The 6,519-nt window shown below is 40.5% G+C and overlaps 1 pseudogene; it reads right to left on the reverse strand.

Moving 5' to 3' along the window:
- Positions 1 to 4,944: 4,944 nt before the first annotated feature.
- Positions 4,945 to 6,096, reverse strand: LOC100404075 (interleukin enhancer-binding factor 2 pseudogene; annotated as a pseudogene).
- Between the last annotated feature and the right edge of the window lie 423 nt (positions 6,097 to 6,519).

Raw genomic sequence — 6,519 nt, forward strand, 5'->3', positions numbered from 1 at the left:
TTATGATTCTTAGAGACAAGCGTGCATTATTTTAAAATATAAAATCCCTAGAACAGAGTTGGGATTCTATGTATGTTTATCATTTTTCCTTTTGCTCTAATCAACTAAGATTTAACAAACAATAAGGAATTAGGGGCAAGCATGGTGGCTTATGCCTATAATCCCAGCACTTTGGGAGGCCAAGGCAGGAGGATTACTTAGGCAAAACCCATCTCTACAAAAAATATAAATATTAGCCAGGCATGGTGGTGTGTGCCTATAGTCTCAGCTACTAGGGTGGCTGAAGTGGGAGGATTAATTGAGCCTGGGAAGGGGAGGCTGCAGTGAGCCATGATTGTGACACTCTACTCAAGCCTAGGTGCCTTAGTGAGATCCTTCTTGGGAAAAAAAAAGCATAAAGAATTAGGCCAGGGGCAGTGGTTCACTCCTGTAATCTTAGTGCTTTGGGAGGCTGAGGTGGAAGGATCCCTTGAGCCCAGGAGCTCAAGGCTGCAGTGAGCTATGATTGGCCATAGGACTCCAGCCTGGGCAACAGTGTAAGACCCTGTCTCCTAATAAATAAACAAACAAACAAACAAACAAACAAACAAACAAACCCCAGAAGAACAAAATGGATTGTTTGTAAGTGCAAATATTCTCCTTTATTGGCTGGACATGGTGGCTCATGGCTGTAATCCCAGCACTTTGGGAGGCCGAGGCAGGTGAATCATTTGAGGTCAAGAGTTCATGACCAGCCTGTTCATCATGGCAAAACCCCATCTCTACTAAAAATTCACAAACTAGCCAGCCGTGGTGGTATGTACCTGTAATCCCAGCTACTTGGGAGGCTGAGGCAGGAAAATTGCTTGAACTGGGCAGGTGCAGGTTGCAGTGAGCCAAGATTGTGCAGCTGCATTGTAGCCTGTGCGATGGAGTGAGACTCTATCTCAAAAACAAAAACAAAAAACAGCAACAAAAAAATAAAACCCAAAGATTTGACTTTATCTTTCACAACATAAACATTTTGTTTTCCAAGTTGCGTAGTAACGTTTTATTCTCTGCCATCAAACTCCATATTTGTGATTCTTTAGTAGGGGCAAGGGGGCTATATCTAATTCATCCCTTATATTGAATTCCCAGAGTAAATACAGTAACCTGGGAAATAGTAGGCACTCAAAAATATTTCAGGAATGAAATTTAATAGGCAAGAAAACAATTTGAAAATCTAACGTGTTGAATCCTGCCAAAGGAAAAAATGCTATAGGTGGTGAGACAGTTTAATACATGTGTTTTTCATTTTAAATGTTTTAACACAGTTGTAAACCAGGGACACACATCATCCTATTCTGATAAATTTAAAATGTATAAAGTTGAGCACCAGGAGCTCACCAACTGAGCTAACCAGCTTTGGGAGGCCGAGGCGGGTGGATCACAAGGTCAAGAGATCGAGACCATCCTGGTCAACATGGTGAAACCCCGTCTTTACTAAAAAAATACAGAAAATTAGCTGGGCATGGTGGCGCGTGCCTGTAATCCCAACTACTCAGGAGGCTGAGGCAGGAGAATTGCCTGAACACAGGAGGCGGAGGTTGCGGTGAGCTGAGATCTCACCATTGCACTCCAGCCTGGGTAACAAGAGCGAAACTCCGTCTCAAAAAAAAAGATGTATAAAGTTAATATTAATGCACAATTATGAGGATGTGTATCTACCAAGGGCTATTTATTGCTACCTCAAAAGTTAAGACTTCTTTGTCTTCCTAGTGGAAATGTATTTGAATCTAATTGTATGGCACCAGGGATTTTCTGTTTAGCTAAAGTTAACACGAGTATCAAATACTTGGACTGAAGAACCATCTGCTTTGATTTGGAGCAACCTGTCCAACTTGTGGCCCATGGGTCACATGCAGCCCAAGATGGCTTTGAATGTGGCCCAACACAAATTAGTAAACTCTCTTATAACATTAGGAATTTTTTTTTTTTTTTGCGATTTTTAAAAGGTCATCATCTATTGTTAGTGTTAGTGTATTTTATGTGTGGCCCAAGACAATTGTACTTCTTCCAATGTGGCCCAGGGAAGTCAAAAGATTGGACACCCCTGAGTTAGAGTTTCTCTATTTATTTGGTCCTTTCTTTCTCTCTCAGAAATAATAAAGAATAAATAAGAGTGAATGTGCAGAGCACTAGTTAGCTTGAGCATTGGCCTTCTAAGTCCTAAGCGTATGTTTGGACTTCCTTCTGCCACCGAAGGCCTGTGAAATACTGTTAATCTTCCTCATAACACATCTGGGGCCTCTGAAATTCTGGTCTGAGAGTTCTGGGATTATTAAATCTTGCTCCAAGTTCAGAAATGCCACTCACTTACATGTGTAGAAAAGCGTTTATAGAACTATTTTCTTGAGCAGTAGATTAAAATATTTAATTTTTTTAAAAAGCAAAATCAAGGAAAAGAGGAGTAAACCACACTAATAATCCACTATATAAAGATAATGTTTTTAAATCTTTGATTGAAACATTCCTATCTGAATAGCTAATCTTCAGGACATTGGGTCTCACAATTTTTGATTGTGAATAATCCAAATTCATTGCTTCTCTTCCTATTAAAATTTGTCCTGTTTAAATATGTGCTCCAATTTCTGTTTTGCCCCAGGTAGCAATTATGATTTAGCAAACTAATGAGTAGAAAGGAAGTGCCAAAGGAGAATCTTAAATAAATGCATTTGGCTACTTATTTTGTACTTTAGTGACAGCTCACAGACCAAAAAATTAGAATTATTGGATAAAAGTAAGTGCAGATATTTATTCGCTATAGATTTTATTAATGCCTGTGGTTTTTTTAATGACTGCTGTGAGTAATAAAGATTAGCCTTTTATAAGGATGAAGATCTATACATAAGAATAACTAACATTGACAGCATGAGATGATGAAATTAACAGATAAAAAACATACATAGAAACTCTTGCCCTTAAACATTCAAGGAATATTGTCTGCAAATAAGTAAAAATCAGGTCTTTTAAATGATGAGGAGGATGATATGGTGGTGATGATACATAAAAGAAATGAAAATAAAAACCAAAATCCATACTCTATCACATACGTTTGGAAAAGAGAATAAAGTAGAAGAATTCAGAAAGGTGAACAGTCTGAGTCAACTTCTCACCTCCTTTACATACTTCCCCAACTCCAATCAAAACACTCCAGTACTAGAATGGGAAATGATGAATGAGGGCATTAAAAAAGCTTCACTTTCAACTTCATTAAGGCCAATTGCAAATGACTTATCTCAGAGAAATGAAGCACCTTCATCCCAGCCATTTCAATGGGGGGTTGTGTTTCAGAAGCACACACAAAAAATTATGAAAATGAGTATGGATGAAGGTTTAATAGCTGATTTTCCAAGTTGATTATCTTGGCCAGTTCATTGGGATGCTCTTGCTTCTTGCTGATTTAATTTGTTTCATCCTTTTTATTGTCTCTTTTAAATAGCAATTACGGAAGATAGCACTCCATTTTGCCTCCTACTTACCCTTTTGCTAAATCATGATTTCACCCTGTGCCAGATAGTTACGGGTGTATGAAGAGATGGCACTGGTGAAAGGCAGAGCGGGTGAACACACTTGACTCAAGCCTGAGTAATCCAGGAAAAAGTTGCCAATGATGAAAATGTGTGTGTTCGCATGTGTGTGTGTGCGCGCACGTGTGCATGTGCGCTCGGGAGCATGCGTGTGTGGTGAATACCTTAGATCAATTCCTTTATTCACATATTCAGACAGGTAAAACATGCCTATTTGGAAGTTCAGATTCGCTTACGTAATGTCAACCAGTGTGCTGCAGCTATTTAAAAGCTAGCTATCAACTTGGTAAGATATCTTTCTATTTTGTACCTACTGTTTTAAAACCACTGTATATATTTGTACATGTGGCAAGCATTTGTTAAATGCTGTAATGATTTTTTTAGTATACTGATATTAAAAGGCATTTATCAAGTACTTGTTTTAATGTAGTCCTATCTTAGGTGAGAAAAAAGAGGGCCTCCTTGATATGTAACAACACTCCACTGATAAAATTTGCAGTCTGTTCTTAAAACACTGCATATTCTGATGAGGAAAGCATGAAAGGTCTCAACTCAACATGTATTGATTTTATGCCTTTTTTGTAGACAAAAGAAGTAGGAAGAACAATTTCTGTTCTCAGGCAGCTCTATTTGGGGATAAAAATAGAACATGAATAGAATGCAGTAAACAAATTACGTAGCTGCACTTTGAAGTCCAGGATGGGCAGTGAGGTGAGGCTAGAAGTTAAGCTGTGAAAGCTTGGTTAAAGAGAGGAGTTGACATGGCCTGGGTGTCAGCCAGTGGGGTCTCTGTAGCCAGCTGGCTTTTTTAATTTGCAAAGTCCGCAAAAGTCATCCATCGACATTGCTCTCTTTCTCTACCAAGTCCGTTAGTCTTTAGGCTCATATCATCCAAATTAATGAAGGGAAAATCTAGAAACAACAGCTTCTTTGGGAGTTACATCACTAAGGAAAAAGCAGAAATTTGTAGATCTTCAAGAGTATTTGCTCTCAGGTATCTTCTTTTATATTTATTTACTTATTTATGCCCTATTAGGAAGTACTTTCATTGTTTTTCTCAGAACATGTTATCCAAACACTAACAGCTCACAACATTTCAACAGCAAAGTTATTAGTTGAGAGAGGGGTTTTCAGGAGTTGGGGATTTTAGAGTATGAGGAAGAAATATTGGTATTCCACTTCATTATAGATAGATGGCGTAGGTCATAATGGGAGACTCTGGCTGCTAAGCCAATATCAAAACCCACTGGATTGACACTTCCTTCTATGGAGTTTATTTTTCTTCCTGTTGTCTTCCTGTCCCATGGAAATGCCTGCCACCATGTAAAGCCCACTGGCAGGTAGCTTAGGCTCCAGTCTTCTCCCTTGGGTAGGAAAGAGAGTGAAGGGAAGGCTACTCCTGAGTCTCCACACTTTCCTCTTGGTCTCCTTGAGGAGATTCTTCTGTCTTCTACTCATTGTCCTCTCCTTCCTTTTTCTCTGGCAGCTTCTCTTAGGCCTGTTCTGAAGGTCTTACTAACATTCCATCCTGGGTAGATGTTTCAGAAGCAAGATGGCTGGCATCACCCTCCTGGCCAAGGATCTTCCTAAAGCCACCATGCGAGAGGATTTGGACCAGAGTCGGAGCTGTGTGGCAGACCATGTCCTGCAGTCACATGGTCATGACTGTGTGTGCTCTCACAGGAGTCAGTGATACCCAGTGACCCTGCTCGGAACAGTTCTGCAAGCAGTGCTCACATGCAACATTTAGGGCCAAAGGCTGTGTAGTGAGGTATTCATCACAGCAGAATGAGCCAGTAGGTCAAGGGTCCAGAATGTGAGTGGCTCAAAGCCAGGAAAAGGAATCCTCCAGGCCTTGAATAGTCTGATGAGATCTTTAACTGTGGACTGAGAGCATTTCTCTGAACTGGCAGGCTGGTCAGATGGCTGCTAAGGCATTGCGCAATACCTTGATATCCAAATGGAATTTGGGGTCCAGTTTTCCAAGACTGAGTGGCACTGTTGTAATGAGAATCTTCACTGTAGCCTCAGAAGAACTGATTTCAAGCCAGTTTGGTTGGTCAGCACAGTCAAAAGTATAGAAGGCTCCTGTGTGCTGTGAGGTTTTCCAGGACTTTGTTCCCCAGGGCAGTAACAGCTTTCAGGGTTGGCAGAGTCTTTAGTATTACCACTGGGGCAGCTGCACCATGGCCCGTAGCCATTGTTCTCTTTTGTACGATCTCACCTGTCAGACTTCTTGAATTTGCACTTCATATTAGAGCCACAATCAAATTATCAGTCACATTGTTTATTTTTCTCACCAGAGAAAGAATAGAGTCCCATTTATCAGAGTCGGGAGCCAGGTACTGAAGTCTCTTCAGCAAGGCCTCACTGAAGGACGTTGCATCAGGTGCTGGCTTGACTCGGGGTTGGGGAGAAGTGGGGAGGCCATTTCACACAGATAGAAATCAAATGGGATATGCAGCACAAAGGGCCTAAGCTCTCCTCCTGGACCTCCTCTTGAACCAAAGCACCCACCACAACCATGACCTCTGTCACCTCTCATGGCACCTTAAATCCTCCACAGTGGATGTTGCACCAACCACCCCTTTCTCTCAGATACCTCCTTTTAAATCATGGTAGGCTTAAACTTTATAAGCCTTTAGCATTACATATTCCATTGTTTATCTTTTATTCTCTAGCATTTATGAAGGTAGAATTTTCCTTTCCAAATTGTAATGTGATGATGAAATAGCAGAGAAGATCTCCCTTTTCTCCCCTTGAAAGAAATATGAAATTCAGAAATAAAACCTAATACCTATCCTCAGCTTAGCCATTCCTGCCTCAGTGTTACAGTTGTCCAGAGAGGATAAATTGCCGTAAGAGTGGAGAGGGACTGTCACAAGATTCTCTAGTTATTCCTGTAACTAGAATGCATTAGCCTTAGAAGAGGTGTTTGTATACTGGGTGAAGGACCCTAGTTTGAATG

This window comes from Callithrix jacchus, chromosome 8, assembly GCF_049354715.1.
Source record: "Callithrix jacchus isolate 240 chromosome 8, calJac240_pri, whole genome shotgun sequence".
Classification (NCBI taxonomy): Eukaryota; Metazoa; Chordata; class Mammalia; order Primates; family Cebidae; genus Callithrix; species Callithrix jacchus.